The following is a 12,287-nucleotide window of genomic DNA, read 5'->3' on the forward strand; positions in this document are numbered from 1 at the left end:
ATAATACTAAATATCATACAAGTGATTATTCCTATCCAAAATGGCAAAATTGGCATAAAAACGCATTGATTCTAATATGAGTCATTTTTGACCCACTTATGGAAGAGTGTAGGGTCCAGTCACTCATGCATCTAAAGGTTAATACTAATAATAGATCATAGATAATTGTTATATTACAAAATACTAGCTATAACCAAAGACACAAATTACTTACTACTCATGTTGAGCGATACTTATTACGTACTTGTCACAGATTTACCGCAGTTCATGAATCCTGACAGCGTTACATTGTTCATTCTGTACTGCTGATGTATTATCGTACAGGAAGCGGCACATCCAGGTCACTCGTGTTACCTTCTGTCATCATTAGCCGGAGCACGAGGAGGATCTTATCATTGACTATTCCAGCGAGGGGTAACGTCAGAGGGGAGGGCAGAGACACGACGAGACTGTGGTAGGATGATGGCTCACACGGGAGAAAAAGATTCATTTTGTTTAAACATCGCCGGCTGAGCTAATGGCCCATAAGGACTCTTGATTACAGGAAGGTGCTGAGGCTGATTGGTGGAATGATTGCATCTCTCCTGGGGTGTGTAACGTCAATAAGTCATTTCCACAGTCAAGCGCATCGCTAGAGTCTCTTGCTTTAACCACACAGGCTGCTTTTTACCCACGCAGTTACTAGAATGCTGTCACCTAGTGGCATTTTATAGGTAGGACAATGTATAATTATAGTGAATGAGCAGCTATTAAAGCTATTAACCTTTTTAATGATGTGTAGCGAAGCCTGATTTTTTTGTTGTTTTTACAAGCGCAATGGCAGTATTATGTCCCTATAGCAAATGAAATCATTGAATTAGACAAATAATACAAATCTAATTTTGGCCAAGTTTCATGCAATTAATTATTTTAAAGATGTGTAGTGAAGCCTGATTTTATTTTATTTTTTTCTTTAATTTGACATTGAAGTGGTGTGCTCGGGATGGGCCATCATGCCCATATACCAAATTGAATAATTGAATTAAATAATAATAAAAATTTCATGCATTAATTTATTTTTAAGATGTGTAGCAAAGCCTGATTTTGTTGATTTTTTAACAAAGCTGACCTCCTTGCTAGCGGCAATTGGCATGCTGCCCACGTGGAAAATTGAATAATTAAATTAGACAAATAATAAAAATCAAATTGCAAAAATGTTATTGCATGACAAATTGCATTAAGATGTGTAGTGAAGCCTGATTTTTGTGTTTAGTTGTGTTTTTTTAACAAAGCTGATAGTGATGAAGTGGGCTAGCGGCGATGGGCATGCTGCCCATGTGGAAAATTGAATCATTTAATTTGACAAATAATAAAAATCAAATTGCATGAAAAATTGCATTAAGATGTGTAGTGAAGCCTGATTTTATTTTTTAATTTGACATTATTATGTTTTTTTTATTTGACAGTGAAGTGGTGTGCTCCGGACGGGTCATCATGCCCATATGCAAAACTGAATCATTGAATTAAATAATAATAAAAATTTCATGCATTAATTTTTTTAAAGATGTGTAGCAAAGCCTGATTTTTGTGTTTAGTTGTTGATTTTTTAACAAAGCTGATCTCCGTGATGAGGTGGGCTAGCGGCGATGGGCATGCTGCCCATGTGGAAAATTGAATAATTTAATTAGACAAATAATAAAAATCTAATTGCATGAAAAATTGCATTAAGATGTGTAGTGAAGCCTGATTTTTGTGTTTAGTTGTTGTTTTTTAACAAAGCTGATCTCCGTGATGAGGTGGGCTAGCGGACTTGGGCAGGCATACCACCCATGTGGAATAATTGTAATAATAAAAAAATACACATCCTAGCTTTTTTAAAGATGTGTAGCGAAGCCTGCTTTTTTTCCTTTTTTTTTTTTTACAAATCTAATTTTTATAAAGTGGTATTGGAAGGGACAAGAGTAACATTGCAAGTAATCGAACCAAAGTAAATACATGTTGTATTGATTTCTAATCATTGAATTGAATTGTGTTGTTATGAATATGTTTTCATCAGCAGGTGTTTTGTTAGCTAACACGGGTACTGTAGCAGCTGTGTCCCCGCATGCTCCACATCGACGCAGCCACAGCAGCTCACGTTGGGGCGCTAAGCAGAGCGCTCATTATTTATTGATCGGGACATTATCATGCGGCATGTTGATGCCTTGATGTTGGACTGCAGCTGGCTGTGCAAAAGCACCATGCTTGAGTTAAGCAGTCCCCCCCACCCCTGTAGATTGCGTTAATGTCACTGCTTTGTTTTGCGGCCTTGAGGAACCTTTTAGATGTTCGGCGGGTGTGTTGGCACACCAAAGCAGAAACAAGCTGGTGATAGTATTGTTATGATTGGTAATGCAATGTTTTATTATGGCTGATTCTGTGATTCCTAATAATACAATATCGATTATGTTTCGTGTAATATATGCATTTTGTGTCGGAACGTCCTCCAAATGATCCAGAGATCAGGTGTCTGTAGTTCTAGGCTGAGTTGTAATAAAGACGTACAGTATGTCATAATTATCTTAGCTGCAGCACACGTTGGGAATCCATCTGTCGCGTATGCAGATACCGTGAACTCGCTCGGAGCGATGTCCCCCCGTAGGATGCAGGCGACATATGAACATCCACATTGCATATGCATGCTCGTCAACCAAGGCACAGCAGTATCACCTTGTGGGAAGCATGGCACTCAGTAGATTTCCATTTCTCCCTCACACACACACACACACACACACACACACACACACACACACACATAAAGAGTCCCCCAGAGGGTGATGGATCTCCACAAGCGCTCTCCTCTGTCAGGCTGTAATAAGGCTTTCCATTGGTTCAGCCTTCGTCTATCTGCACCCTGATCTATCAAGCCGGTGGCCAAGGTGTCACAACCTATTAACCGGGCAACCCAGAGGCCGCGCCCATTTATATTAAAGCTGCACTCGTTGTTCCAGATAAACTTCATCTCGGAGACAATGCTGCTGAAGACACACAAACACACACACACAAACACACACACGCCCTGCACAAGGAGAAACCCGGGTGGACAAATTGTATGGATGGTCTGATAGATGACACGGTCCTTCAGTGTGACACAGTAGTGAGATGAAGAAAGAGCGTGTGGACGTCAACAAGAAAGTAGAGCATGTATGTATAAACGCATGATAGAACCACAGATTTGAAGCATCAGAAGAATCACAAAACTATTTTTTTTTGTAACTTACTAATTTTGTAGAATTTTTTTCATGGATTTATTTATTTTCATGTTTTTTTTTACTTTTTATTAATTTAATGTATTATTTTATTTTCAGTTAAATTTATTTCATAATTGTTGTTTCAATTTAATTTGATTGGATTTTTAATTGTATTTATTATATAGTTTATTATTTTGAAAATGTTTACATTATTTTTTAACTTTTTATTTATTGTAATTTTTTATAGTTATTTTTTACGTGTATTTTTGTTTTCATGTTTTTATTTTTACTTGAATGTATTGCATGTGTTTTTTTATACTTTTTAATGTGTTTATTTTGTTTTGTTCGTCTTGTATTTATTGAATTAACTGCTATTTATGTATTCATTATTTAATGTCTTTTTATTTATTTATTGTTTAATGTCTTTTTATTTATTTATTATTTAATGTCTTTTTATTCTATTTTTACTTCTATTTATTTTTGTAGTTTTTTAATAAAAAAACAATTTAACTTGGTATTGATAAAAATAAAATGATACATTAATATTATACATCTTATGGTAGTCATATCCATAGTTTTTAGTACAATACCTATTTTTGTGGGCATGTTAAACATCAGCTTTACTTTTGTTTGTCTTGTATTTATTTAATTTTAACGGCTGTTTATGTATTTATTATTTAATGTCTTTTTATTTATTTATTGTTTGTCTTTTTATTTATTATTTAATGTCTTTTTATTCTATTTTTACTTCTATTTATTTTTGTAGTTTTAAAAACACACACACAATTTAACATGGTATTAATAAAAATAAAATGATACATTAATATTATACATCTTATGGCAGTCATATCCATAGTTTTTAGTACAATAGCTTTTTTTTGTGGGCATGTTATATATCAGCTTTACAGATGCCATGCCAGCAATAAGACTTCCTCTGCAGCGATTTGGCATCATCAAGGCATATCCACCGTCAACCGAAAGAAGAATCCCGAGTTGGAGGCTTTAGCGTGCTCTCTATGATGAAATGTTCAGAATGCTCGCTCATCGCGTGAACAAAGAACGGCCCGTGGCGTTCAGGACAGGGCAAGGCCGCGAATTCACATCACAGAGAAACATCTCAGGCTAGACAAGATGTCCTGCTCACTTTTCAAACAGGAATCGCTCTCATGCATAATTTAATCGCTGAAATTGAAAAAATAACTGAAGATGCGTTTGTTTGTTTTTTTTCCCGTCTGAGAAGCAGACGAGAAAAGCACAAGGGAGGCTTGAAAGCGAGTGTGAGAATTGGTCTTAGCCGACGGTTTCAGAGCTGCCCATTCTTGAATTATTAAGTAAATGGACGAGTCGGAGAAATGATCTACAAAACAAATGGATTCCATCTTTATGGAACGTTTTAACCTATTCTGTTGATTTCACATTTAATACGCTCTGTTTTATTCCTCTCATAACATTACTGTATACTTACTAGTACTACTTACAGTACTTACTTTATAGACCGCACTATTTTATAGTAGTATCCCCGTTTAATTATGCCAAAGTGTACTTGATTATGTATCACTGAGAATGTGATCAATAGTTTTCATTTTAATGGATTACTGGACAATAAAAAAAAATCAATTTTAATGAATTATTTAAGCATTCATTGAAATAAATGAATGCATAGTGAAATAAAATTTAAAATAAAAATAAATACATTTATTTCAAGTAATATTTCACATTTTATTTAATTTAAAAAATATTTATTGATTATTATTTGTATTATTTCATTTGTTAGTATTATTATATTTTATTTATTTTTTTATTCACTTAAGTCAGCAAATAAATACATTTATTTCAAGTAATATTTCACATTTAATTTAATTGAAAAAAAATATTTCTTGGTTATTATTTGTATTATTTCATTTGTTAGTATTATATATATATTTTTTATTTCAAGTAATATTTCACATTCTATTTAATTAAAAAATGTATTTCTTGATTATTATTTGTATTATTTCATTTGTTAGCATTATATATATTTTTTTATTTCAAGTAATATTTCACATTTTATTTAATTAAAAAATATATTTCTAGATTATTATTTGTATTATTTCATTTGTTAGTATTATATATATGTTTTATTTCAAGTAATATTTCACATTTTATTTAATAAAAAATATATATTTCTTGATTATTATTTGTATTATTTCATTTGTTAGTATTATATATATATATATATATATATATATTATTTCAAGTAATATTTCACATTTTATTTAATTAAAAAAATATATTTCTTGATTATTATTTGAATTATTTCATTTGTTAGTATTATTTTATATATATTTTTTTTTTATTCATCCCTTTAATTATTTAAGTCAGCACCTTCATATTTGTAACAATTTTGCACAAAAACCACTGAAGTCGCAGCCTTTTATTGCAGTTTGAAGATGACAACAATACATTCCACCCGGCGTCACGCATTCCAATTAAACATGTGGTTGCGCTACCTAGTGGTGACGCGGGTGCATTACAGTTTCAAGTTGACGCAATGAATGAATAATGTCTAATTGAGATTATTAATATCCCTCAGATATAAAAACACATTCATGTTATGTTCCATCTAGCGGAAGCAGTACAACGCTACGCTATGTCGGCAAATCTTAATGCCGCAATGTTTTTCCTCTTCAATTAGAAAGCCTTTGTTTATTCAGTGACGGACAGCTTTGGAGAAGGGTATTAATATTGTAAACTTTAGGTGGCCCAGCTAAAAATATCCATTGTAGTTGAGTGTTAATAATTCAGCGGCGAGGCGAGAGAATGAGTTTTACGACTTGCCACATTCTTTGCCATTAAAATATTTACACAGCGAAAATAAAGTGACCGCACTTCCACGGCTCCAAATGAGGAGGGGACGGAATTTGCGCCGTCAGGAGCTCTCTGGTGTTGTCTACTAATTGTTTACATTGTGTTACATTGTGTGACATCAACGCAGACGAGATGTCCTCACTGCCTCCGCCTCTTGTAACTCCACAGGGTCAACTGGAAGAACATCATGTGATGAACATCATGTGACGTCAACACTCCCGTCGGCCAACTTCACAATGGCGACCTTGGCATGTCTGCTCGTGTATGCGCTCTCAAAGAAACGCCTTTTCACATTTGCAGCTATAGAGCACAGTTATCATGTTAGAAGGAAAGGGTCTGGCTGCTCAGTACAAAATTAGCAGTATGATTAAAAAAAATGTCTATTAAACCCAGGGATGTCCATTATTGTACTTATATATGATAGTCAGTGACGTCTCATTTTTTTAGAATTAATTTATGTATTCATAAAATGTATGTATTCATCAATTAATTTATGTATTTATTCATAATTTCATTTTTAAGAATATATTTATTTGTGAATTTATTTATTTTATTTAACAATTTTCTGCTTCATTGTGTAAGTATTTATTTTCATTTATTTCATTATTTCAATTGTTTATTATTTATAATTGTTTAATTTTTTTTAAATCATGTCTGTATCATGTGTATGTAATTATTCATATGCATTTAATAATTTTGTGTTTACATTTAACAAATATTTTTATTTATTTAATGATTTGTTGTTCCAATTTTGTAATTTATTTATTTGTGTATGTTTTTTTAATTCATATTTTATTTAACAATTTTCTGCTTCATTGTATAAGTGTATTTATTTTCATTTATTTCATTATTTCAATTGTTTATTATTTATAATTGTTTTTTTAAATCATGTCTGTATTGTGTGTATGTAATTAGTCATATGCATTTAATAATTTTTTGCTTACATTTAACAAATATTTTTATTTATTTAATGATTTGCTTTTCCAATTTTTTTATTTATTTATTTATTTGCGTATGTTTTTTTTATTTATTCATATTTTATTTAACAATTTTCTGCTTCATTGTATAAGTGTATTTATTTTCATTTATTTCAGTATTTCAATTGTTTATTATTTATAATTGTTTAATTTTTTAATCATGTTTGTATTGTGTGTATGTAATTATTTGTATGCATTTAATAATTTTGTGTTTACATTTAACAAATATTTTTATTTATTTTATGATTTGCTTTTCCAATTTTGTCGTTTATTTATTTGTGTATGTTTTTTTATTCATTCATATTTTATTTAACAATTTTCTGCTTCATTGTATAAGTGTATTTATTTTCATTTATTTCAATTGTTTATTATTTATAATTGTTTAATTTTTTTTAATCCTGTCTGTATTGTGTGTATGTAATTATTCATATGCATTTAATAATTTTGTGTTTACATTTAACAAATATTTTTTTATATTTAATGATTTGCTGTTCAAATTTTGTAATGTATTTATTTGTGTATGTTTTTTTTATTCATTCATTTAATTATTTCTTGATTTATTTATATATTAATTTAATATTGTTTTTAATTTAATGAGTTCCTGCTGATTTTTTATGTATTTATTATTTACTTAATTAATGATGTTGTGTTTCACTTTTTAAAAAATGTATCTAATAATTTCATAATAGTTTCATCTTGTGTGAACGGAGGCTCGGCCTACGCTCATTAGCCTGATACATAAATCCATCCCAAGCTCGTCGTTGGCTCGTCTCTTCGCTGATCTTAATTTCCCCCGAGAAAACATCAGAGGTGTTTTGTTGTGAAAATCAACCTTTGATTTGGGCGATAACAGAATACATATCATGAAATATTTCAAGAGACCCTGTGCACCCGCCAGTCAAAAATGAGGTAGCTGCAACGACAACTTCTGGAATTGACTCAATTACGTTTTAATGAACGTTATGACAGCAGTCAAGGTTCCTTTGTCCTGACGGTTTATCATCTGAAGCTATTCATCCTAAAGCCAACGTGTCCTCCAGTTGGAATCACATCCATCTTAGACCTGGAGGCCACCGAGATGCTCTTCAACGACCTCTGCCAGTTGGAGCGAAAATAATCCACCAATATATTGGTGACCACAAGCGAGACCGATGAATCTAAACGAGTGCACATGATATTTTCCTTCGTCTGGTCCTGGTCCTAAACATGAGACCCAGCACACCCAAAGTCTGCTCGCCAGTCTCACCACGGACCATTAAAAACGCATGAGCGACAAAACACCCCAAGAGAGGCCACAATATGGAACTGAATCACTCTGATTTCCAGCCGGCGGATTAAAAATAAATTGCACCTAAAATATTTAGAGGGATGGTGATGCATTGTTATTAGGGGAGCCGAGCGTCGCTTTATTCCCTTTTGCTGGTGTTAGCGCCATCCCGCCGATAAAAACAGTCGAAATGGCAGCATTTATTTCACATTACATTTTAAATTATATATTATTTCTTCACTGAATTTTGTGTGTTCATTTCAACAATTGTTAGCATACAAACATTAACATTTTAGCATTTCCAACAATTTACATAGTTACACACAGTGTTTTCATGCGAGGTGTTAGCATGCTAACAGTTCATAGTATTTGTGCTATGTTCAAAGGCATAAACCTATATTGCCATCATATTAGTAGGTGTTACCACGCTAACAGTTACCATTGTCGGCATGCTAATGTTAGTATTTTCATACGTTTAAACATCTATCTTGCTAGTTGTTTTCATGTTAACAGTTAGCATTTCATCATTTTTTAATCATTTTATCATTATCAAGTATTTATCTACCAAGCTAAAAGTGTTAGCATGCTAACAGTTCATAGTATTTGTGCTATGTTCATAGGCATAAACCTATATTGCCATCATATTAGTAGGTGTTACCATGCTAACAGTTACCATTGTTGGCATGCTAATGCTAGCATTTTCATAAGTTTAAACATCTATCTTGTTAGGTGTTTTCATGTTAACAGTTAGCATTTTATCCTTTTTATCATTTTATCATGATCAAGTATTTATCTACCAAGCTAAAAGTGTTAGCATGCTAACAGTTCATAGTATTTGTGCTATGTTCATAGGCATAAACTTATATTGCCATCATATTAGTAGGTGTTACCATGCTAACAGTTACCATTGTTGGCATGCGAATGTTAGCATTTTTATAGGTTTAAACATCTATCTTGTTAGGTGTTTTCATGTTAACAGTTAGCATTTTATCATTTTTTATCATTTTATAATTAGCAAGTAATTAAGCTAAAAGTGTTAGCATGCTAACAGTTCATAGTATTTGTGCTATGTTCATAGGCATGAGTAAACCTATATTGCCATCATATTAGTAGGTGTTACCATGCTAACAGTTACAATTGTTGGCATGCTAATATTCACATTTTCATACGTTTAAACATCTATCTTGCTAGGTGTTTTCATGTTAACAATCAGCATTTTAATTTTTTTTTATCATTTTATCATTATCAAGTATTTATCTACCAAGCTAAAAGTGTTAGCATGCTAACAGTTCATAGTATTTGTGCTATGTTCATAGGCATAAACCTATATTGCCATCATATTAGGTGTTACCATGCTAACAGCATCAAGTATTTATCTACCACACTAAGTGTTAGCATGCTAACAATTACAATGTTTGCCACTTTTGTAGCTATAAGCTAACAATTATTAAAGAGTATTATACAAGTCTGTGGTCTTTACAGCATTTTTATAGCCATTTTCGCCGCTACAAATATTTGACGCCAGATGTCTGCATGCTAACTGCATGTTAATGTTAGCATGTTAACATTTTTATCAATATTTGTAGTAGGTTTGAACTTGTATTGATACCACGATTTTTCTAAGTGTTGTTAACAACTAGCATGTTAGCATTGCCAGCATGTTAACATTAAAAGGTTGGCATATTGTGCATTGTACATTGTCGGTAGGGGCGTCAGGGCAGGGAGGGCCTTTAATATTAATGCAAACCTGCCAGCATGGATGAATTTGTTGTATTGTATTTTATTGTATTGTTGTATAGTATTATTCTTAAGCATTCTGTGCTGTTGGTCGAAATATCTTTGCTGCCTCTATTTCGTAACCAAAAATCGTTCCTTGCTGTGTAACACTGAGCTAAGCAAGTGCACAAACAAAGCCAGTCAATTGTGAAGTAAGTATTCAGCACTTTGCACATGGAAACTAATCAGGCATTCCAAATGGCCACCTACCTCTCCTTCTCCCTCCTCACGCTCTGTTTATCCTGTCCAATGACTGCTCACCTCCACACCTGGAAGAGACACGGCAAACAAGAGTCTGTCTCAGGTATTTGCTTTTACTTGTGCGAATGTTTGCGGGTGCACGAGGCCATCTGCCTTGGCCATGCGCCTTCCTCGTTGGCGATCACGTGTGACACGACACCGAGCCGAGCGCGTCTCGACTTGAACACAACAACCTGTTTTGTGTATTCAGCAGGCATGCTGCATTTTCACAGGCAAGTATTAAAAAGATAATCCCATTTGTAAGGAGCGTAGCAGAGTTAAATATACGCACAAGGTGCCCCATTTTACTGGAAAACACGCCACGGCCGAAACTAATAAAAACCGATTTATTAAACACAGCGTGTGTCTGTTACAGCATCATCAGTCGACAGAAAGGCGTTGGCCTTTTGCTAAAACGGTTCCCAACAGGATTTAAAACTATTTTGTCTTGATTGAGACATGATGACTTCCTGTGTGCCTCCTCTTCATTCCTGGAGAAGGAACGTTTAGGCCTTGAACGCCACGCTTGCAGATTTACATACATTAATTGATACGTACAGCATCTCTAAGGATGGGTAAAGCCTCCCTGGTATCAAAATAAATAATATAGCTACTGCGGATTTTCCCTGAATGTTGCACAGCTCTCTCTCGGAAATCTGCCTTCAGCGTCGGCTTGGGAATACTGAGACCGAGACAAGACTTTTCATGCATAATTTCCCATGTTCAACTCCGGAGGAAATCTGAGTGACACCTACAAACGGATCTTACAAATTTTAGACCAATTCAAATACGTCAGCACAAACTCAACATCTTAACCAATTTAGCGGTGCAGTGGACTGGATTCCTTAGGACCGCATTTACATTAAACATTTTGGGATCAACCAAAATTGTCAGGCCGCCTCAGGGTCCACAAAAACTTGGTGGAACAGTTGTTACTTGGTGACAATAAAAGCAATCTTCACTCACTAAATGTACTGCAAAAAAAGGTCAGTAAGGATAATTCATAATGCCGCCAACAGAGAACATACTAACTCCTTCTCTAAAATCACAAATACTTATACTAAATACTAAATACTAAAATAATGCATAAGGCTAAAAATAACCAATTAGCTAAAAATGTCATCCAATACTTCTCTACAAGAGAGGAGAAATATGATCTCAGGGAAGAAGTACATTTGAAACACTTCTATGCTAGGACTACGTTAAAAAGCCATAGCATTTCAGTATGTGGAATCAAACTATGGAATGGATTGAGTAAGACCCTCAAACAATGCACAACGATGAGCCAATTCAAGAAACAATACAAGCAGTTGATGTTTGCTAAATACAAGGATGAAGAGTCTTGAACCAGTCATGATGTGCTATACATATCACTATATTGACACTTACTATGGTACCCATTATGTCATTGGATGCTCATATCACCTCGTACTTCGGTACGTGACAAAAAAAACCAAAAAAAAAACCCTTAAACTATATTATGAAAGCAGGAAGTGAACAAATGTAACAGTTACTGATTGTATATCACTATATTGACACTTACTATGGTACCCATTATGTCATTGGATGCTCATATCACCTCGTACTTCGGTACGTGACAAAAAAAACCAAAAAAAAAACCCTTAAACTATATTATGAAAGCAGGAAGTGAACAAATGTAACAGTTACTGATTGTATATCACTATATTGACACTTACTATGGTACCCATTATGTCATTGGATGCTCATATCACCTCGTACTTTGGTACTTGACAAAAAAAACAACCTTGAACTATATTAGGAAAGCAGGAAGTGAACAAATGTAACAGTTACTGATTGTAAAAGTACCAGCTGGAGGGGTAGGATTTACTAAGCTTTGCTTCTTCCTGCTCCTTTTGGACATGTGGAACTGTGAACTGATTATGTGATGCATTCAATTGTCATCTGATGCATGTTCAAATGAAATAAAACTATTACCTTTACAAAAAAAAT

This window comes from Doryrhamphus excisus, chromosome 2, assembly GCF_030265055.1.
Source record: "Doryrhamphus excisus isolate RoL2022-K1 chromosome 2, RoL_Dexc_1.0, whole genome shotgun sequence".
Lineage (NCBI taxonomy): Eukaryota > Metazoa > Chordata > Actinopteri > Syngnathiformes > Syngnathidae > Doryrhamphus > Doryrhamphus excisus.